Source organism: Ranitomeya imitator, chromosome 9, assembly GCF_032444005.1.
Source record: "Ranitomeya imitator isolate aRanImi1 chromosome 9, aRanImi1.pri, whole genome shotgun sequence".
Lineage (NCBI taxonomy): Eukaryota > Metazoa > Chordata > Amphibia > Anura > Dendrobatidae > Ranitomeya > Ranitomeya imitator.
Genome location: NC_091290.1, coordinates 77888027 through 77912211, shown reverse-complemented (window position 1 = coordinate 77912211; position 24185 = coordinate 77888027). Strand labels below are relative to the sequence as shown.

At 43.5% G+C, this 24185-nt stretch overlaps 1 long non-coding RNA gene across 1 annotated transcript in view; it reads left to right on the top strand.

The window, feature by feature from the left end:
* Positions 1–24185, top strand: part of LOC138649400 (uncharacterized) — a 185644-nt gene that overhangs the window by 159328 nt on the left and 2131 nt on the right. The window lies entirely within an intron of this gene.

The window sequence follows — 24185 nt, the reverse complement described above, 5'->3', positions numbered from 1 at the left end:
CCTGTAACTTCTTCTTTAAGAGTCTCCTCTTTCCTCCACTCATTACCTGTAGTAATGGCACCTGTTTAAACTTGTTATCAGTATAAAAAGACACCTGTGCACACCCTCAAACAGTCTGACTCCAAACTCCACTATGGTGAAGACCAAAGAGCTGTCAAAGGACACCAGAAACAAAATTGTAGCCCTGCACCAGGCTGGGAAGACTGAATCTGCAATAGCCAACCAGCTTGGAGTGAAGAAATCAACAGTGGGAGCAATAATTAGAAAATGGAAGACATACAAGACCACTGATAATCTCCCTCGATCTGGGGCTCCACGCAAAATCCCACCCCGTGGGGTCAGAATGATCACAAGAACGGTGAGCAAAAATCCCAGAACCACGCGGGGGGACCTAGTGAATGAACTGCAGAGAGCTGGAACCAATGTAACAAGGCCTACCATAAGTAACACACTACGCCACCATGGACTCAGATCCTGCAGTGCCAGACGTGTTCCACTGCTTAAGCCAGTACATGTCCGGGCCCGTCTGAAGTTTGCTAGAGAGCATTTGGATGATCCAGAGGAGTTTTGGGAGAATGTCCTATGGTCTGATGAAACCAAACTGGAACTGTTTGGTAGAAACACAACTTGTCGTGTTTGGAGGAAAAAGAATACTGAGTTGCATCCATCAAACACCATACCTACTGTAAAGCATGGTGGTGGAAACATCATGCTTTGGGGCTGTTTCTCTGCAAAGGGGCCAGGACGACTGATCCGGGTACATGAAAGAATGAATGGGGCCATGTATCGTGAGATTTTGAGTGCAAACCTCTTTCCATCAGCAAGGGCATTGAAGATGAAACGTGGCTGGGTCTTTCAACATGACAATGATCCAAAGCACACCGCCAGGGCAACGAAGGAGTGGCTTCGTAAGAAGCATTTCAAGGTCCTGGAGTGGCCTAGCCAGTCTCCAGATCTCAACCCTATAGAAAACCTTTGGAGGGAGTTGAAAGTCCGTGCTGCCAAGCGAAAAGCCAAAAACATCACTGCTCTAGAGGAGATCTGCATGGAGGAATGGGCCAACATACCAACAACAGTGTGTGGCAACCTTGTGAAGACTTACAGAAAACGTTTGACCTCTGTCATTGCCAACAAAGGATATATTACAAAGTATTGAGATGAAATTTTGTTTCTGACCAAATACTTATTTTCCACCATAATATGCAAATAAAATGTTAAAAAAACAGACAATGTGATTTTCTGGATTTTTTTTTCTCAGTTTGTCTCCCATAGTTGAGGTCTACCTATGATGTAAATTACAGACGCCTCTCATCTTTTTAAGTGGTGGAACTTGCACTATTGCTGACTGACTAAATACTTTTTTGCCCCACTGTATGTTGTGTGCATGCATTACTGGGGGTAGCTCCAGCTGAAAATTACCTGGGCTGAGAATGGCCGACACCCGATACAGCCTGATCTCCCTAGATCTCCAGGTCCCAGTTGCGTACTTCCACTTAATGTTTTTGGTGGACACCAACACATACTCATTCACACACAGGTCCGGACCTGAACATTTATTTCCACGCATGCGTTTGCCAAAGGATGATGAACTCTCTGAGGAACGGACAACAGAGGTGTCTGCCTGTGTCACCAAACTCATGCCCTCACTACATACAGAGGGAACCACCATCCTCCCCTGATCCCTCATCCTGAGAGAACACCAACACTCAAGGTTTACTTGATGAGTGTAGAATCCTGCCCTTACTCCCCGTTAGCACCTTAGCTGCTTCCACTGGAGAAGGGTAGGTTTAAGAAGGATGGCAGTAGCTCCCAGGTAGAAGTCCTTCCAAGACTGGTCCCAACTGACTACCTCCCAGGACCACCAATTTATGACCGGGTTGTGTCCTTTCAGCCAGGGAAGACCTAAGACGATGGGAGTTGGCATACCCTTCAAGACATAGCATGACAGGGACTCTTCATGAAGGGATGCAATACGCAGATTAATATTATCTACAACTTGGGTCACCCTCCCCTGGCTGAGAGGAACAGAGTCAATTGCCTGAATGCTAATGGGTCTCACCAGCATCCTGCCCATCAGACCATGGGTCTGGACAAAGCCAGAATCCAAACAGACTCCAACTCCACTATCCACAAGCACCGATATAGTCTCATTAACCCCGCCAACCAACTCTTCAGCAGGAATGGTACACTAAGATGAAAAGATGGAGGAAATATACACACCCTGGTTGCCTACCTCCACACGACCAGGGGGATGCAGCTTTTGAGATGGTGTACATACTTTGGAGCGGGCTGGGCAGACATTGATATAATGACCCATAAGACCACAGTAGAAACATGCCCCCTTCCCAAGGCAAACGCATGCAACCCAGTTTTAGAACAGACTCCTCCCACCTGAATAGGTTCGTCCATCTGCACCAATGTGTCCTCCTCCCTAGAAAGAACCACAAGGGGCAGGTTCGGTGTAAGTCTCTCCCTGATGCGTCTATCCACCCAGATAGCAAGGGCCATGGCGGTCTCCAACGACCCAGGAGTAGCATAATGCACCAGAGAATCCTGAAGCCTATCTGACAGACCCTGACAGAAATGGCTCCTAAGGGCAGGGTCGATCCACTGTGTGTCAGTGGTCCATCTCCTAAACTCTGAGCAGTACTCTTCAGCTGGCCGGCCCCCCTGCTTGACTTTATGGAGCTTAGACTCATCCAGGGAGACGCCATCAGGATCCCCATACACCAGCACCAATGCCACAAAAAACTCATCCACCAACTGCAAAGATGGGTGGAAGAAGGGCAACTATAATCCCCACACACTGTTTCACACTTCCTGAAGAATGAAGGCGGAGCCTGAAATATAATTTACAGGCCTCCTTAACCCATTTCTGCCATTGGATGTACTATTCCGTCCATGTGGGGTGGGCCTTAATTCCCATGGACGGAATAGTACATCCAGCGCGATTGGCCGCGCTAACGGGGGGAGTGCGGCCGATAGCGGCCGGGTGTCAGCTGCCTATCGCAGCTGACATCCAGCGCTATGTGCCAGGAGCTGTCACGGACCGCCCCCGGCATATTAACCCCCATCACACCGCGATCAAACATGATCGCGGTGTGCCGGCGGTACAGGGAAGCATCGCGCAGGGAGGGGGCTCCTTGCGGGCTTCCCTGAGACCCCCGCAGCAACACGATGTGATCGCGTTGCTGCGAGGGTCTCCTTACCTCCCTCCCTGCAATCAGGCCCGGATCCAAGATGGCCGCGGCATCTGGGTCCTGCAGGGAGGGAGGTGGCTTACCAAGTGCCTGCTCAGAGCAGGCGCTTGGTAAGCCTGCAGCGCTGTAAGTCAGATCGGTGATCTGAGAGTGCTGTGCAAACTGTCAGATAACCGATCTGTGATGGCCCCCCTCCCATAAATACATTTCTTTATCTAAATTAAAAAAACAAACAATAAAAGTACACATATTTAGTATTGCCGCGTCCGTAACGACCCAACCTATAAATCTGTTTGACTAGTCAACCCCTTCAGTAAACACCGTAAGAAAAAAAAAACAAGGCAAAAAACAACGCTTTATTTTCATACTGCCGAACAAAAAGTGGAATAACACGCGATCAAAAAGACAGATATAAATAATCATAGTACCGCTTAAAGCGTCATCTTGTCCCGCAAAAAACGAGCCACCATACAACATCATCAGCCAAAAAATAAAAAAGTTATAGTCCTCAGAATAAAGCGATGCAAAAATAATTATTTTTTCTATAAAATAGTTTTTATCGTATAAAAGCGCCAAAGCATAGAAAAAGATATAAATGAGGTATCGCTGCAATCATACTGACCCGAAGAATAAAACTGCTTTATCAATTTTACCAAATGCGGAACGGTATAAACGCCTCCCCCAAAAGAAATTCATGAATAGCTGTTTTTTGGTCATTCTGCCTCACAAAAATCGGAATAAAAAGCGATCAAAAAATGTCACGTGCCCGAAAATGTTACCAATAAAAACGTCAACTCGTCCCACAAAAAACAAGACCTCACATGGACCAAAATATGGAAAAATTATAGCTCTCAAAATGTGGTAACGCAAAAAATATTTTTTGCAATAAAAAGCGTCTTTTAGTGTGTGACGGCTGCCAATCATAAAAATCTGCTAAAAAACCCGCTATAAAGGTAAATCAAACCCCCCTTCATCACCCCCTTAGTTAGGGAAAAATAAAAAAATAAAAAAATGTATTTATTTCCATTTTCCCATTAGGGTTAGGGCTAGGGTTAGGGTTAGGGCTAGGGTTAGGGTTGGGGCTAGGGTTAGGGTTGGGGCTAGGGCTAGGGTTAGGGTTGGGGCTAGGGTTAGGGTTGGGCCTAGGGTTAAGGCTACAGTTAGGGTTGGGGCTAAAGTTAGGGTTAGGGTTGGGGCTAAAGTTAGGGTTAGGGTTGGGATTACATTTACGGTTGGGAATAGGGTTGGAATTAGGGTTAGGGGTGTGTCTGGGTTAGAGGTGTGGTTAGGGTTACCGTTGGGATTAGGGTTAGGGGTGTGTTTGGATTAGGGTTTCAGTTATAATTGGGGGGGTTTCCACTGTTTAGGCACATCAGGGGCTCTCCAAACGCGACATGGCGTCCGATCTCAATTCCAGCCAATTCTGCGTTGAAAAAGTAAAACAGTGCTCCTTCCCTTCCGAGCTCTCCCGTGTGTCCAAACAGGGGTTTACCCCAACATATGGGCTATCAGCGTACTCAGGACAAATTCGACAACAACCTTTGGGGTCCAATTTCTCCTGTTACCCTTGGGAAAATACAAAACTGGGGGCTAAAAAATATTTTTTGTGGGAAAAAATTTTGTTTTATTTTTATGGCTCTGCTTTATAAACTTCTGTGAAGCACTTGGTGGGTCAAAGTGCTCACCACTCCTCTAGATAAGTTCCCTAGGGGGTCTACTTTCCAAAATGGTGTCACTTGTGGGGGGTTTCAATGTTTAGGCACATCAGTGGCTCTCCAAACGCAACATGGTGTCCCATCAATTCCTGCCAATTTTGCATTGAAAAGTCAAACGGCGCTCCTTCCCTTCCGAGCTCTCCCATGCGCCCAAACAGTGGTTTACTCCCACATATGGGGTATCAGCGTACTCAGGACAAATTGTACAACAACTTTTGCAGTCCATTTTCTCCTGTTACCCTTGGTAAAATAAAACAAATTGGAGCTGAAGTATATTTTTTGTGAAAAAAAGTTAAATGTTCATTTTTATTTAAACATTCCAAAAATTCCTGTGAAACACCTGAAGGGTTAATAAACTTCTTGAATGTGGTTTTGAGCACCTTGAGGGGTGCAGTTTTTAGAATGGTGTCACACTTTGGTATTTTCTATCATATAGAGCCCTCCAAATAACTTCAAATGAGATGTGGTCCCTAAAAAAAATGGTGTTGTAAAAATGAGAAATTGCTGGTCAACTTTTAACCCTTATAACTCCCTAACAAAAAAAAATTTTGGTTCCAAAATTGTGCTGATGTAAAGTAGACATGTGGGAAATGTTACATATTAAGTATTTTGTGTGACATATCTCTGTGATTTAATTGCATAAAAATTCAAATTTGGAAAATTGCTAAATTTTCAAAATTTTTGCCAAATTTCCATTTTTTTCACAAATAAACGCAGGTAATATCCAATAAATTTTACCACTATCATAAAGTACAATATGTCCCGAGAAAACAGTGTCAGAATGATCAGGATCCGTTGAAGCGTTCCAGAGTTATAACCTCATAAATGGACAGTGGTCAGAATTGTAAAAATTGGCCCGGTCCATAACGTGCAAAGCACCCTTGGGGGTAAAGGGGTTAAGAAAAAAATGTATATCTCCCTCCAAAGAACCTGTCAGGCAGAGATATCTTGGGTTCCGGTTGAGCCTGCACATGAGCCAAGAACCAGAACTCCAACACCTGCTGAAGCTGCTGCACCACCTGACACCTCAGCTCCTTAACCTCATCTGTGAGAGTCTGGATCAGCTGAGCAAAAGCCTGTGCTTGAGCCATCAGTTCACAGGAAAAAAGTATTGGTTGGTGATAATGTTACGATATGTAACGACCCAATGGGGGGGTCGGTCAGCAGACGGCACAACAAACAAACAATGGGAAATGAGGGATGGACACCTGCTGCTCAAACCTGAGCCTGTCCCTGCACTCCCCTAATGCCCTAAGTGGTTTCTCTTCCCCACTGCCATCAGGAACGTTGTTCCTCGCTGCCATCAAGCAGCTTCTTTGAGAACTATTGCACATTTTTGGGCTTCGCTGTCAAGCCCGCGGCTCTGAGCGAATCTACTACCGCTTGCACCTGGGACAAGTGGGTATGTCAGTCGCTACTATAGATGATAATATCATCCAAGTATGCAGATGCAAAGCTCTCTTGGGGCTCTGAAACTGTGTCCATGACCCCTATACGTGGCAAAGGCCCCATGTAACCCAAAATGCAGGACAACATAGTGATAGAGATCCTCCAGTGTAATAATAGCGGTCTTTCCTTTCTTCGACTATGTCAGAGGCACCTGCCAGTAATCCAATCCATGGTCAGATCGAGCGTCATGAAGTACTGGACCTGTCCAAATCTCTCAATCAGCTCATCTACCCGGGGTACTGGATACAGGTCAAATTATGACATGTCTTTCAATTTCTGGAAATTGTTACAAAACAGCAATGATCCATCTGGCTTTGGAAGCAGTACAATGGGATTAGCCCACTCACTCCTGGAGTCTTCAATAACTCCTATCTGGAGTATTTTGTTTTACCGTACCCACAATGACTTGCCTCTGCATATTGTACTGTCTCATTCTCATTCATAGCACATAAAAGGAGTACCCTGATCCGTAAGGATCTCCTTAGGTAACCAAAAGAGGTAAAACATTATTATTATTTATTATTATAGCGCCATTTATTCCATGGCGCTTTACAGGTGAGAAGGGGTACACATGATAAAAAACAAGTACAATAATCTTAAACAATACGACTGGTACATGAGGAGAGAGGACCCTGCCCGCGAGGGCTCACAATCTACAAGGGATGGGCAAGGGTAGAACTGGTCGTGCAGCGGTTTGGTCTGTGGTTACTGCAGGTTGTAGGCTTGTCGGAAGAGGTAGGTTTTCAGGTTCTTTTTGAAGGTTTCCATGGTAGGCGAGAGTCTGATATGTCGGGGTAGAGAGGTCCAGAGTATGGGGATGCGTGGGAGAAATCTTGTGTGCAATTGTGGGAAGAGGAGATAAGAGGAGAGTAGAGAAGGAGATCTTGTGAAGATCGGAGGTTGCATGCAGGTAAGTACCGGGAGATGAGGTCACAGATGTATGGAGGAGACAGGTTGTAGATGACTTTGTATGTCATGGTTAGGGTTTTGAACTGGAGTCATTGGGTAATGGTGAGCCCGTCCAGGGATTGACAGAGGGGAGAGGCTGGGGAATTGCGGGAGGACAGGTGGATTAGTCAGGCAGCATAGTTTAGAATAGATTGGAGGGGTGCAAGAATGTTAGAGGGGAGGCCATAGAGCAGGAGGTTGCTGTAGTCAAGGCAGGAAATGAGGGCATGGACTAGGGTTTTTGCAGATTCTTGGCAAACAACTCCTGGACAATAAGTTTTGCCGAGGTGTGACGAAGTGTAATTGCCTCCGGGTAACGAATGGCATAATCTGCTATCAATAATATGTGTTGGTGGCCACTGGCTGACTTTACTATTGGAACCACCAGATCCATGGCAATATGCTCAAAAGGTACCTTTATAATAAATAGAGGAACCAATGGACTACTGAAGTTTGGGGTGGGTCTGGGTTAGCTGACACTCTAGGCAAGACTCACAAAACCTCTGAACCTTGGCATAAATCGTGGGCCAATAGAATTGTCATAGAATACGCTCTTATTTCTTTTTTACCCCTAGGTGACCACCCTACATGTGTTTGTGGGCCATCTCGAGCACCACCCGGCTGTACGATTTGGAGACTAGCAGCTGTTCTACTACTTCGTACCATATTTTGTCAGCCTGATATAGCAACTCCTGGTTGGCCGCCATAAGAGGATTAAACTGCCTCTGTCCCAGGTTGCTGAGCCACTCCATTTATCTCTATGGCCCTTTCCCGTAGCAGGGCCAGTGTGGGATCCTGGAGCTGAACTGTCCCAAAAGTCCCCCAGGGTACTTCCAGCTCTAGGATTAATGTGGTCTCCTCAACCTCTCCTGCAAAAGCCTCTAGGGGAAACCTATCCGCTTTACACTCTTCACATACAGTGGGGCAAAAAAGTATTTAGTCAGTCAGCAATAGTGCAAGTTCCACCACTTAAAAAGATGAGAGGCGTCTGTAATTTACATCATAGGTAGACCTCAACTATGGGAGACAAACTGTGAAAAAAAAATCCAGAAAATCACATTGTCTGTTTTTTTAACATTTTATTTGCATATTATGGTGGAAAATAAGTATTTGGTCAGAAACAAACAATCAAGATTTCTGGCTCTCACAGACCTGTAACTTCTTCTTTAAGAGTCTCCTCTTTCCTCCACTCATTACCTGTAGTAATGGCACCTGTTTAAACTTGTTATCAGTATAAAAAGACACCTGTGCACACCCTCAAACAGTCTGACTCCAAACTCCACTATGGTGAAGACCAAAGAGCTGTCAAAGGACACCAGAAACAAAATTGTAGCCCTGCACCAGGCTGGGAAGACTGAATTTGCAATAGCCAACCAGCTTGGAGTGAAGAAATCAACAGTGGGAGCAATAATTAGAAAATGGAAGACATACAAGACCACTGATAATCTCCCTCGATCTGGGGCTCCATGCAAAATCCCACCCCGTGGGGTCAGAATGATCACAAGAACGGTGAGCAAAAATCCCAGAACCACGTGGGGGGACCTAGTGAATGAACTGCAGAGAGCTGGGACCAATGTAACAAGGCCTACCATAAGTAACACACTACGCCACCATGGACTCAGATCCTGCAGTGCCAGACGTGTCCCACTGCTTAAGCCAGTACATGTCCGGGCCCGTCTGAAGTTTGCTAGAGAGCATTTGGATGATCCAGAGGAGTTTTGGGAGAATGTCCTATGGTCTGATGAAACCAAACTGGAACTGTTTGGTAGAAACACAACTTGTCGTGTTTGGAGGAAAAAGAATACTGAGTTGCATCCATCAAACACCATACCTACTGTAAAGCATGGTGGTGGAAACATCATGCTTTGGGGCTGTTTCTCTGCAAAGGGGCCAGGACGACTGATCCGGGTACATGAAAGAATGAATGGGGCCATGTATCGTGAGATTTTGAATGCAAACCTCCTTCCATCAGCAAGGGCATTGAAGATGAAACGTGGCTGGGTCTTTCAACATGACAATGATCCAAAGCACACCGCCAGGGCAACGAAGGAGTGGCTTCGTAAGAAGCATTTCAAGGTCCTGGAGTGGCCTAGCCAGTCTCCAGATCTCAACCCTATAGAAAACCTTTGGAGGGAGTTGAAAGTCCGTGTTGCCAAGCGAAAAGCCAAAAACATCACTTCTCTAGAGGAGATCTGCATGGAGGAATGGGCCAACATACCAACAACAGTGTGTGGCAACCTTGTGAAGACTTACAGAAAACGTTTGACCTCTGTCATTGCCCACAAAGGATATATTACAAAGTATTGAGATGAAATTTTGTTTCTGACCAAATACTTATTTTCCACCATAATATGCAAATAAAATGTTAAAAAAACAGACAATGTGATTTTCTGGATTTTTTTTTCTCATTTTGTCTCCCATAGTTGAGGTCTACCTATGATGTAAATTACAGACGCCTCTCATCTTTTTAAGTGGTGGAACTTGCACTATTGCTGACTGACTAAATACTTTTTTGCCCCACTGTATATTGGTGACCCCTAAGACAAATATCCACCGACTTGGGATCTTTGGGTTCCACGCCGGGACAGACCTTTACTTTGGGAGGGTTTGTATTACGATCCCATAGGGACAAGTACATATAGTATTGTGCTCCAAACATGGCAAAATTTTCTATGCAGTGGTTTTAGAAAAGCTAAAAACCTTGTGGAAGCTATAATTATGTAAGCTATTTTGGATGCCAAATAGAAATAAACCATTAGCAAAAAAAATTAACTAATAAACAGCAGAAACGCATGTTCCATAGACATATGGAAGAAAACCACCTATCTTCTAGTGATTTTTATTTTTGGGAATGGTGAGACCTTTACAGCTAAGTCTATTTTTGCATGATTTGAGTTAAGTAAATTATGAGTTAATATTCACATCTTATATATCGTATCAAGGACAATAATTTTGCTGTGTTTTGAGCACAGGATGTCTGAGACAAAAATGGAAATAAAAGTACAGGCATAAAAATTGAACAGCAATGTCCCAATGGGATCATAGACTCAGACTTATGAGAAGCACAAGTCAAATTGCATTTCTGCAAACACAGCCTTCTCTGTTATCTTGCTGCTAGAATATCATATGGATAGCCACTGATTAAAGTGAAACTTGTCTTTAATCCTTCCTGAAGCAATGTTCTTCATGAGGAGACCATTTGTCAATTGAGGAGACAGGGAGATCCCATGAGATTGGAGACACACACTGGTTTAACCCTAAAAATGTCAGCATAGAATCCAATATGCAAATTGCCTCTTCTGAGAAAAAGAGGACTTAAACTCTATACCGCCACCTGTTGGAAGTAGCAATGTTTTATGGTAAAGATTATGGGATGCACTGGACCATAAAAAGATCAATGAAACAACCTAGGCTTTTTGTGCCAAGACTGATGGGATCCTAAGTCAGGAGAGTAAGATGTAGTCACACTGCAAAGCCAGAGGTTCACTTCATATCTTGTCATTTGTATAGGAATAAAAAGACCTATAGACCCTTCCAGAAGCTGGCATTTTATCAGGCCACTGGAGGTATTAGGCAAGTAGAGGTGTTAAATGTTACATTTCATATTTAATATGTCTCTTCTCATCTAGACAGTTAAAGGGAACCTGTCACCCCGTTTTTTCAATATGAGCTAAAAATAGGGTTAAATAGGGCCTGAACTGTGCGTTACAATACTGCCTTTATTGTCCCCAGAATCCCCACCTTTACTGCCAAAATACCTTACTAAAGTCGCCGTTTTCGCCTGTCAATCACGCTGGTCAAATGGGCGTGGTTAAATCCCTGTTTCGCTCCTCGGCGTGTCTGACGTAAGTCGATCTGTGAATCGCACAGATCGCGCTCTTTTTTTGAAGTTACGCAGTGAATTCGGCTCTTGCGCCTGCGCAGTATGCTTTGCCCAACTGCGGGCAAAGCCGAAAACCATTAGTGCGCATGCGCCAGCGCACTATGTCCAACAAAATACTTCCGGTGAATGGGCTATATATATATATATATATATATATATATACATATATATATATATATACATACACACACAGACATACATACATATACACACACACGCACACACACATCTAATATATAATTGCCTAGAATACTACTTCCTGCAATTTGTGCCAACTTCCGTGGCTTTGTCCGGAGCTAATGTCCGGAGCTAATGTCCGGAGCTAATGTCCGGAGATTAATTGCCTAGAATACTACTTCCTTCAATTTGTGCCAACTTCCGTGGCTTTGTCCGGAGCTAATGTCCGGAGCTAATGTCCGGAGCTAATGTGCGGAGATAATGTCCGGAGCTAATGTCCGGAGCTAATGTCCGGAGCTAAGTGACGTCAACAGTGTCCAGTGTCTGATTGGTTGCCGCCTGCTGCGAGCGACCAATCAGAAACGTGCCGTACTGTGACACACTCCGCCCGCCATTTTGGTGTGATTTTTGAATTTTTACCTCACAGCAAGTTTCTACTGCGTGGAGGCGGGCCCAGTGACGTTGCTCTTCAAGCTCCTGCCGAATTTCGTCAAAAAAATGATAATACCATTTACCAAAACTATATATATTTAGTTGTGAAGTGGTTCAGTGACATTTTCACACCAATTTTGAACTTTTGTTTGGTGTTTTCTCCATATACTGCCTATTATTTTTGTTCTTTCTTACTATTATTTATTAATTGTATTATTCTTACATTTGAATAAATAAAGTATATATGGATTCTAGACTCCCGATTCTTTAGAATCGGGCTGCCATCTAGTAGATACATAAAAGGACTTTGATTAGGGAACGTGATATCTGTTTACAGCGGCCTGTGTTTTTAGGGAGCTGCTAAAACGGTTTAAGTTGGGGATAGTCCTAATTTCTTGGGGTCAAGTATTCCAGAGGATTGGCATAACTTGAGAGAAGTCTTAGAGCCAAGAGTGGGAAGTACGAATTAGTGCGGATGTTAGTCGAAAGTCCCTTGCTGAGCGTATCGAGCGGGTAGACCGATAAACAGAAATGAGAGAGGAGATGTAGGGGGTACCGCACTATGGAGAACTTTGTGGGTGAGAACAAGCTATTTAAATTGGATACTATTATGAATGGGCAGCTAGTGCATAGACTGGCAAAATGCGGATGCATCCGAGTACCAATTAGCCAGACGGACGACCCTGGCTACTGCAATAAGGATGAACTGGAAAGGGGAAAGTCGAGTGAGGGGAGACCAATTATTAGAGCATTTCAGTAGTCCTGGTGGGAGTGGATCAGGGCAACAGTGAGGGTTTTTTGTTATTTCCATGGAGAGAAAAGGGCAGATTTTAGAGATGTTCTTTAGGTATAAGCGGCAAGAGTGACCAAGAGATTGTATATGAGAAGTGAAGAAAAGATTGGTGTCAAGCATAACATAGTAAAAAGGAACATAAACCAGCTCACCCGTGATTCAGCAACCAAACCTCGGGAGCATGGACCCGCTGTGTCCAGGCGTGCAAGATCCAAAAAAAGAAAGAAATGTCCAGCTTCACCGAGTCCGTAAAAAAGCGTTTTCTTTATTCACAAACTTATAACATGGAGGATACAGACTTCAGCACAACCATATGTGTAAGAATCTCAACGCGTTTCTGGAGACTAGGCTCCCTTAATCATGACCAAATCAATCATGATTAAGGGAGCCTAGTCTCCAGAAACGCGTTGAGATTCTTACCCATATGGTTGTGCTGAAGTCTGTATCCTCCATGTTATAAGTTTGTGAATAAAGAAAACGCTTTTTTACTGACTCGGTGAAGCTGGACTTTTCTTTCTTTTTTTGTCAAACATAACACCCAGACAGCGCGCCTGCTGCCTAGGCGTTATGGTGCCTCCCATATCGAGGGAAAGGTCATATTTAGGGAGGGTAGTAGACGGCAGGAGCAGAAGTTCAGTTTTGGAAAGGTTGAGTTTCAGATAGAGGGCGGACATGATGTTGGAGACTGTGGACAGACAGTTACTGGCGTTCTGTAGTACAGCGGGAGTAAGGTCAGGGGATGATTTGTATAGTTGTGTGTCATCAGCATAATGCTGGTACTGAAAGCCAATTCTGCTGATGGTCTGTCCAATTGGGGCCGTGTAGTGAGAAGAGAAGGGAGCCAAGTACTGAGCCCTGAGGGACCCCAACAGTGAGGAAGAGGAGACGAAGTGAAGCCAGCGAACAGAACACTGAAGGAGCGGTCAGAAAGATAGGAAGAGAAACAGGAGAGAGCAGTGTCCTTTATGCCTATTGGATGGAGCCTAGAGAGTAGGAGATGGTGGTCAACAGTGTCAAAAGCTGTAGAGAGGGTAAGAAGAATAAGCAGAGAGTGATGACCGTTACATTTTGCTGTCAGAAGGTCATTGGTCACTTTGATGAGCACAGTTTCTGTAGAATGTAGTGGGCAGGAGCCGGACTGTGATGGATCTAGGAGGGAGTGAGTGGAAAGGTAACGAGTAAGGAGGGAGAAGACAAGGTGCTCCAAGAGTTCAGAGATGAAGGGGAGATTGGAGACTGGTCTGTAGTTATTTGTGTAGGATGGATCCATCAAAATCACATATAGAACATATACATGAAAAACGGATGTATGAATAAGGCCTAAGAGGCTCTATGGCAAGAGCCTTATTTATAGTAACAAACATATACTTAAGGTGTATATAGTAATTGTAGGGAGCTACTATTTCTTAGTATTAGGTCCTAAGTGTAGCCCTTGACCTATCAAAGGTTTGTGTTCATAACACATTAATTCCAGTGCTTCCTATCTAAACCTGTGCAGAAAACATTATTTTCATTGAAAAATTGAATTGTAGTAATGACATCTATAACAATACAGATGGTGGACGGTCTTTCCTACAAGTTGCCAACTTTTAGAAATGTCATAGATGGGAATATCTGTTATGACCTGGGGGTTAGGAGCACCCGGAATGACCTGATAGTTAAACCACATACAGGACGAACTCTGGGATGTGGAACTCTGCTGACCGCAAGCCCTAATCCTATCACACACACTAGAAATAGCCGTGGAGCGCTCCTGACCAGACCTAGGCGCCTCGTCACAGCCTAAGGGCTATCTAGCCCTAGAGAAGGAAAATAAAGCCTACCTTGCCTCAGAGAAATTCCCCAAAGGTAAAGGAAGCCCCCCACATATATTGACTGTGAGTAAAGATGAAAGTCACAAACGCAGAAATGAAAACAGGTTTTCAGCAAAGGGAGGCCAGACTAACTAGATAGACAGAGGATAGGAAAGGTAACTTTGCGATCAGCACAAAAACCTACAAAGACCACGCAGAGTGTGCAAAAAAAAACCTCTGCACCGACTCAAGGTGCGGAGGGGCCACTCTGCATCCCAGAGCTTCCAGCTGGCAAGACAAAATCATGAAAACCAGCTGGACAAGAAAACAGAGAACAAAATAAGACTATAAGGAACTTAGCTTCTGCAGGAGAAGGCAGGTCACCAGAGAGATCCAGGAGCGAACTGAACGAATGCAAAAACATTGACAGCTGGCCTAGAGTAACGATCTGAGAGGAGTTAAATAGAACAGCCAACCAAAGGATAAACCACGTCACCTGTATAAGGAACCTCAGAAGCCGCAGTTTCACTCATAGCCACCAGAGGGAGCCCATAGACGGAACTCGCCGAAGTACCATTCACGACCACAGGAGGGAGCTTGACAACAGAATTCACAACAAATATCCCTTTAAATTAGGACTTCCTGTGTCATAATTACCCGATTGTAAATGTAAAGTGTCACGATATGGTATGAAATATCATAAGTAGTTCTCTTGCTAGCCTGCGTGGGCTAAGCCCCCCTTCTTGGAGTAACAGTTTGTAGCTGCCAATTCCTGGCTTTCCTTCTCAGAGAGTGTGGGGGAGTTTTATGGCCGAATGGTATTTATGATCAGGTTAGAATCTTCCACTAGCTAGAACTGAAAAGTGGCTCCAAAAATTCATGAAAGATTCTTTGTTTAGTTTTTGTTAGATATTAGGCAAACGATTTAAGCTAGAAATACGAAAATATATATTCTTATTCTCACTCGGTGTATCTACCCATCCCTTGAAACTCGGGCTTCTAACTCCATCTGGTAAAGAAGTAGGGATTTCTCTGTAAATATGTATCCCAGATAGGACATATTTGATCTCATTAGAATGCTCACGTTAATCCGAGATGAATTATGAGTTTGTTAGGACTCTGACATGTTTTGTAGTGAAGTTATAGAAATCAGAGAAAATAGTTTAAAGTTTACTCAGAAGGTAGAGAGAGGAGGGTCTGGATAAGCCAGTCTTTCTGTGATGTCACAGCCTTGAAGTTATAACTGTCTGCACACATCCCCAGCTCAGACTGAGACTGAGAGACTCTCTGCTTGATTTCTTCTTCTGGACTTCTTGTCTTCTCCTGAAGCCAGCAGCCCGTCCTAATGAGCTGGGACATGTGGAAAACTCCACTAGCCTGGTTGCCTGCAATGTTTTGAACATGTGAGTGTTATCTTTTCTCATTTATTCCCTTTATGTTATAATTACCCTTGTACATATTTGCAATTGTCTCATTTGTAACTTCTTTATAAAATATTTTTGATAAAGCACTGCCTAATTTTTTTATGGGATATAATATTATATATTAGTTCGTTTTCCTGTTCTAAACCTTACCCTAAGTCTTCTGAAGGGAAATACGCTACTGTTACTGTTGTGTTGGGTTAGCTTCGGACCCGTTTAATCGAAGCTGGTGGCAGCGAGAGTGCGCTGACTTTTGGGTTATGCTGAAGCGACTGCGGCATTGATAATTATTGTTCCTGCCTGAGTGGGAGTAGTTATCGCGTCGCTGCAGCGTGCCCAATAGCCAGTACATAGCAGGCAGCCTTTCTGGCGACTACTTACTCAGGGTGCAGTACCTAATCTGACCTGAGAGTACAGGGGCGCCAGAGAGCTGCAAGTGTTAAGTGGAACTGTAAGCGGGATATACATAAATCCCTGCAGTTCGTGGTATATAGAAAAGCAGTGGGATACCTAAAATAAGCCCCTGCTGTAAACTAAGAAGTCAATAGCCTTGTGTGTGGTTTTTTTCATCACATCGTGGAGTGGAGGGATAACTAAGATAAACCCCCCTGCACATGTGATAGCAGTCTGTTGGCCTAAAGTCACCCCAACCCGTGACGTAGGGGTGACGGTCACGGTGTGAATTCTGACCCATTGGTGACAGCGGTCAGGGGAATCGTGACATAAAGTATGTGGTGACCCTTTGGAATTCTTTCAAGTTTATTAGACCGGACTAGTTTACTTATAAATACCTGAGTGCAAAAAAAATGATAATAACATGATAAAGCCTCTTTGAGTCATGTAGTTTCCTCTACTTGTTGTACATATTCATATTGCATCAATATATCAGTCAATGTATATGATTATATAAGTGATAAAGCTCCACAACACTGAAATATCATATCATCTGCTGTAATCCCAGAGCTGTCAGCTGCTATTCCTCTCCCTATCACACATACCAGCTTATCAGAAACTATTTTTCTACTTTCACTTTAATAGTCCCACAATACCGTGACCTCTGGCTCCACTGAACTTTCAAACACACAAGTCCATATATCAAATACAAGTTCTCCGATCCCACATAACAATTCAGTCAAGTAAGTGGGAATTGGATTGGCAGCCAGTGGAAGAAATATATATATATTTTTGCTCCTCTTTTTTATTGTTTAACCTTTTCAGTTTGTGTTACCCAAGACAAGTCAGCAATAGAATATTGTGTTATAACGGTAATTTCCTCTTGCTTTAGGAAGAGGAAAAGCCATTTATGTCCTACTGATGTAGACTTGTCATCTGTAATAAGTATTAGATTAGACTTCTATCCTACATAATTCATAAGAGGGAAAAATTTAGATGTGAAATTTAAAGGAACTGATTTGTGTACATCCTGATGAGCGTGTTAGGTTTAAAGGCTCACAATGACACACATAATTTTTGGAAATGCAGGTAATCAACATTTGCCTAGCTGTTTTAGGAGGTTTTCATGCCTTGCAACCAAACATGTAACATAGCTTACTGAGATCTCCTGCGTAAAGCAATATTACAGCTGCATACAGCTGCTATGCCCTTATAAGATGGCATTTATAAAAGTGTGATAATCATAGTGTCATTTATAAGGATGTTAGGCTAGTTTCACATTTGCGTTAGAATCACAGACTCACAGACTTTCAAGAACTCTGATATTGGCCAACGTGTGTATGGAAGAAATTTTAAATTTCCCCTGCCATGACCTCTCCCCAACACTCAAAGTCCACCGATGCCATTTGTTATGGTTGGGGATGAGGCCTTTCAGATGTGTGAAAACCTACTGAAGCTGTATTCCAGTTGGGACTTGAACCACACTAAAAGGATTTATAACTACAGACTGACCAGGGCCCGATGAACAATAGAGTGTACCTTTGGGATTCTAGTCTCAAAATGGCACATTCTTGTGACAGCCATTAATCTAAAAATAGAGACAGTCGATGAGGTGGTCAAAGCCTGTGTGGTTCTCCACAATTACATAATGACTAAGGAGCGACCCAACATTGAACTGGATGAACCAGTTGCAAACCCATTGCCAGATTACCAGCATCACCCGCTGCGGTCAACTGCTGAAGTTGGCCACATGCGGGACCAATTTGCTGCCTATTTTGATTCTGATATTGGACGTGTGGCATGGCAAGACAATATTGTGTAAAATGTCCTGTTGGGTTTGGGCCTGTACCAGTTATGTTTTAAATGTTAATATCTTTTGTTAATAAAATTTGTGTTTTGATATCTTGACCGAATCTCCTATGTATTTCCTCTAAAAACCACTTATGTTGTTAGTGGAAAGGTAGTTGACATCATTACTTCCTGATTCTGTTCTGCAGTATCTATTGGACGCAGACTGAAGATACGATGGAGGTATTATACAAAGCAGATCTACACTCATCAAGTCAGGTGTCATAAAAAATGAATTCATGAGACAAAAATAACAGCCTCATGAATTCACTATTTTCTGACACCTGTCCAGGTGAGTATAGATATGCCTTGTATGACCTACATCGTCTCTTCGGTTTGTGTGAAATAGATTACGTACACTGAAGAAAAAAAAATGGAGGTTATACAAGGCAGTTCTCTACTCACTAGGTCAGGTGTCATATATAATGAGTTCATGACGCAGAGTTTTGTGCATTATGAACTATTTATGACACATGACCTGTTGAGTATAGTTCTGCTTTGTATTACCGCCATTTTCTCTTCAGTCTGCGTCTGCGACACAGAATTAATCAGACTGAAGAGATTATGGAGAAAATACAAATTATATTTACTTTTTGCCACCTCATAACTCTATACCAAACACATAAATCTGCAGTCTTGTACTTAATACCTACTGGAGCTATGATTTGGCAAAAAAAATATAGTGTGTGGGGCACAGTGTTTTATTAGGTGCACGGTGTGTGTTGCCGGCGGCGAAATACACAAATAAGCAAACACTATTGGGGGCAAAAAAAATTATAATTTATTTTTAACCGCCCCCCCCAAAAAAAAAAACCTGCGCCTGCTTGGGGTAGAGTGACAGAACTAGGGGCTGTGTAGCTATGAGGCCTGGCTAAGTGTGGACGATGCAGGGGTGGCAGGAGAAGGGCAATCAACGTAGTGGGATCTGGGAGTTCAAGGATGGGGCTTGACACATGAGAGGGCTGAGACGCACTGGAAGGGTGAAACAAACCTGACATTACAGACACATTGGGAGGTGAGGGGGAGGAATACTAATAGTCCGCTGCTTTTTATTTTTTTTCCCTTTTTGGGATCTATATAGTCTGGGGAGCCTCGGTGGGCTCATTTGTTCTGGCCTGGTCGTGGTGGGCGACCTGTCAGAGTCCAGCTGCAGAACTGCATTGTGCTCATAGAGCGGACAACCATTCCAGAGTCCTGCTGCATCATGGTGGCTGTGAAGCGGAAGGCCATGCCAGGGTCCTGCTGCTGCATGGTGGAGCGGAAGGCCATGCCAGGGTCATGCTGCTGCATGGTGGAGCGGAAGGCCATGCCAGGGTCCTGCTGCTGCATGGTGGTGGCAGTGGAGGAGGTCCAAGCAGGAGCAGCAGTTGTCATGGTGGTGGCGGTGGGCTGTCCAACAGCACTCGGCATGGTGGTGCTGTAGTGGTGTCCGGCAGTGCTTGGAATGGACGTGGCCGTGCAGTGGTATGCAGCAGAGGTCGGCATTGAGGTCAAGCGTGACAGTGTAGGCACAGGTGGATGTGCCGTCCACTGTCTGCTGAAAATACCGACTCTGCTGCATAGCCTGCACATAAGCAGCATTGCAGGCCTGCATGACACTAAGCTGGAGATCAGGAGTAAGGTGCTACAACATGCCCTGTTCAATTTGATTAAAAGAAATGATGTGCTGGCCTCTGGAGGTCGGCTTTCACTTGGTCAAGGCTTTTGGTGACCTCCTGGATACGTGTATTCATATGGCTAATGGCAGTATCCAGTCGGTCACCCATCGCCTTGAGTCCATCATGAAAGACCGAGCTCAAGTGCAAAAACTCGGGCATGAGTGACCTGTCCGAGGCCTTCTGCCGCTGCCAGGAGGAGCCCAAAAATAAAAAAATAAAAAGAGGCAGAGGACTGGGACAGGGGAACACCTGATGGACCAGATTCCTGGTCTCCAGTCTGTGTGGCAGGCCCACTTGCTGCAGCACTGCTGGAAGGCTGGGAGGGGTCTGTGGCTGTTTGATGAAGGACCGCTCCAGAATCAGAGTCAAGAGTGCTGCTCCATGTGCTGTGAAAAAAGAAAAAACACATTACCACCAAACATTTACAAAAGTTAAGCACCAACTCCTGTGGAATAGAAACATACAGATTAGGCAATCCAACACAACCCATTACACCACAAAAAATACTTACGTTTTCTGGGCAAGGACTGGTCTCAAAAATGCAAGGATGAGGTGATACTTGTATTTGCGGATCCTTGCTCCAGAACCACTAGGAAGCCGGCTATCTTGTCGAAAGTCCTTGTTGAAGCGATCCTACATCGAACGCCAACGTGTTTTGACTTTGAGCACTGTTGAAAAATATAAATAATGGTTAGACAATGCACTTTTGACCGTGATCACACAACGGTGTGACGAGAGAAACTCAGGAGTTTCTCTCATCACACACAGTTGTGTGATCCCGGCCAAGGTCACTGCTGCAGCACACCGCATTGCAATACTTACAAATGCATTTCGGACCCGAATCGGGGAGTTGTCCCAGCCATGCCACATTGCTTTGGCCACCTCATCCCATAGCCGCCGGATTGTCACGTTGTCCGAGTGCTGCGGAACCCGGGTGTCCCACAACGGGACTCGCTCATGGACAAGGGAGATGAGGAGGTCATTTTCAATGAGGTCCTCATCCCGTTTTGGAACTTAAAAAATATATAAAGACATTAATGTAGGAGACATTAACATAAGGAAAAGAAAGAAAACAGAGACAGAAAACTGGCATGAATATTGAAAATCAAGAAAAACAGGAGTCAAGAAGAAAAGGGTAAAGAAAGAGGAAAGTAAAGAAATGAACATTCAAGAATAGTAAAGTGAGGATACAATAAACAGTCAGCCATATACAGTGGGCCAAAAAAGTATTTAGTCAGTGAGCAATAGTGCAAGTTCCACCACTTAAAAAGATGAGAGGCGTCTGTAATTTACATCATAGGTAGACCTCAACTATGGGAGACAAACTGAGAAAAAAAAATCCAGAAAATCACATTGCATATTATGGTGGAAAATAAGTATTTGGTCAGAAACAAAATTTCATCTCAATACTTTGTAATATATCCTTTGTTGGCAATGACAGAGGTCAAACGTTTTCTGTAAGTCTTCACAAGGTTGCCACACACTGTTGTTGGTATGTTGGCCCATTCCTCCATGCAGATCTCCTCTTGTATATTACACCAAGGTGTGGGAACCTACCTTAGCACCATTCCTACAGTAGTGCACACGTTTTTTCCACTACATTACCTAGGATAAGTCTTTCTATTGTGTGCCTCCTCTCCTGGCTTCTCTCAGCGCCACGTGCCGACGTGGTGTCTTTAATATAAGATGGTAAATTGGTCACCAGTGGTTTCAAAAAGTAATCGATAATGTTCCCAATTAACTCACAGAGTCCCCCATTACCTGACACTATAGGACGGCCGGGGGGATCCATCTGATTTTTGTGGATTTTCGGTATCAGGTAGAGGGTGGGAAGCTTGGGATGGCTCTCCCGAATCTGTTCCACCAATTTTTTGGTTACCAAACCTTGTACCAGAGCCTTTTCCAAAATATCAACCAGCTGATCCTGAAAGGAGGACATGGGATTAAAACATAACTGACGATAGCATTTGGCATCATTTAAAAGTTTGTTGGCCTGTTTTTCGTATTGATTGATTGGCCAGATCACCAAATTACCCCCCTTATCCGCCATTTAAATACAATATCATCCCAACTTTGCATTTCTTTTAACGCCAGCCATTCAGATCTAGACAAATTCGGTCTACTCCATTGTTTCTGTGCCAGGTTTTCTATGTCCTGTGTCACTAACTTGGTGAAAATTTCCACTGCAGGGCAGAGATTCAATGCTGGAAAAGTTTTGGATTTGGTGAATAGATGCTTAGGGATTATACTTACATCGGATGTTCTCATGTTTTCCTCCTCCAAGGAGATCAAGGCCTCCAAAGCTTCCTGTTCAACTGTTGTAGATATAGACTCTCTTTCCATTCTGGATGTATGTAGCTTTTTCAGGACTAGCTTCCTGGCAAACAGGTGAGTATCTTTTACCGATGTGAACGGGTCTAGATTGTTAGAGGGAGAAAAATTCAAACCACGATGTAAAACCTCCATTTGTTCCTCTGTTAGAATATGATTAGACAAATTAACCACCTGATAGCGATCTCCCGATCTACCATTTCTCTGTGCCTTTTGGAACATATCAGGGAATTTCATCCTCTTCTCATTCCCTTTGGGTTGAAGGTCCCGTGTGCCTTCCAACATCACTTGTCGAAGCTGCACTGTCCCCCTCCGAAACATACGATCTATCAGATTGTGTTCTCTTTCTACTTCTTTTATCATTTCTGGATCCTTTCAATTGCCACCTAAAGATTTTATTAGAGTCATAATCCTCAACGTCACGCTGGTACTTCTTAGATTTTTCTTGGCTAATTTTCTCTTCCCATTTTAATGCGTCACTTTCAAGGTCTTTTGACCATTTGTTGAACTGTTCAGTCGTCATATCCTTTACCAATGATTTAGAAATAGATTCCAAATCTTTGTCCAACTCCAATAGTGAGGATGTATTATTTTCAATTAAGATCTCAATAAACTCAAGGGAACATCTAGAAGCCGCCGCTGTCCATCTTGTAACCAGATCTTTTTCTCCCAATTCATATGTGGGATATAGCTGAATTCTAAGTCCCCTAGGGACTATTTTTTTATCCAAATAGTTCTCAAGCGTAGTTCTATTCCACCATAACTTGGTTTTGCGTTGTAGAGTATATCTGTATTTATGCATTAAATCTTTTACTTCCTGAGAGGTATTTTGCGAAACTACTGGGGTACTCCGAGAAAAAATATCTGTAGCCTTCGACCGCCAGGCACTCTCCCTGGCCTTCAAATCCATATTAAATGGACAATCTGTTATTGAAACAGCAATCAATAATTATTCAACTAAGTCCAACCATCTACCTCTAATGGTACTTCCCTGATACATGCAAACAACCACAAGGTGGCAGTCAAATTACTGTCACCTTAAAGAAGCCAACCATTAATAAAAACTTGAATACATTTTATTTAAAGAAACAAAAAATGAAGACAATACATATACATTTTAAAAACTACTTCCATTTTTCCGGATCCTCCCCCTGGGGAGAGCCATGAGAAGCACACAATTATAAATCAACAATAAAGTGCATATATCAAAAACAAAGAGACTCAGCTTTTCAAACAACACATAGACTATATATAAGATGTTATCAGCCTCCCCTTTCTAATGCTAGTGTCCTATGTTATTGAAGCAGCCCTTAGTACCATTATGTCATATATTACCACCATTAACCGATCATATTCCGGATCCCAACATAAGGTACATAAAGTTATACCAGTGCCATTACCTAGGATAGGTCTTTCTTTTGTGTGCCTCCTCTCCTGGCTTCTCTCAGCGCCCCAACGCGCGTTTCGCCCTTGCTTCTTCCGGGGGCGTGTCTATAGCCCGGCATAGTGACGTATATATAGTATAACTGAGCCAATCCCTAACCGCTGCTATTTAGAATATTACCGCCAGTTCCGTGTGACCTTCCGGCGCATGCGCAGGTTCCCTCTACTCTGGATGTAATGACACTTCGGGACATCCGCCGGGTGGACCGCAAGCTGAAACGCAAGCGGATACCACTAGTGGCGCCGTCCAAAGTGAACAGAGAGAGGGACCCACGCATGCGCACTATCATCAGGAAGTGCGACTTAAGGGAAATTACATAGAAACGCCTCATTCATTCTACGAAGTGCCGTAGTGCCCCTTGTATAACAATAACAGGCTATTAGTGCAAAAGTGAATGGATCATCCCTATATATCGAAATTAAATCTAATAAATAAGGTGACGGCAAATAAATAAATAAATAAGTGCACCGTAACCGAGTTAATACCGAATTAATACATTAATATATATTTGTAAAGTGCATTATAATTATATCTACCAATGAAGATTAATAAAATAAAGTGAATAAGTGCCTTATAACAGGATCGCTATCCTGATTATCCATTGTAAAGTGCATAAGTGCTTAATCCTTTTACTTAGGATAAAAATTCCATATGTGCAATAAATGTAATATAAATCCACAAATGTCAAGAAATAATTTTA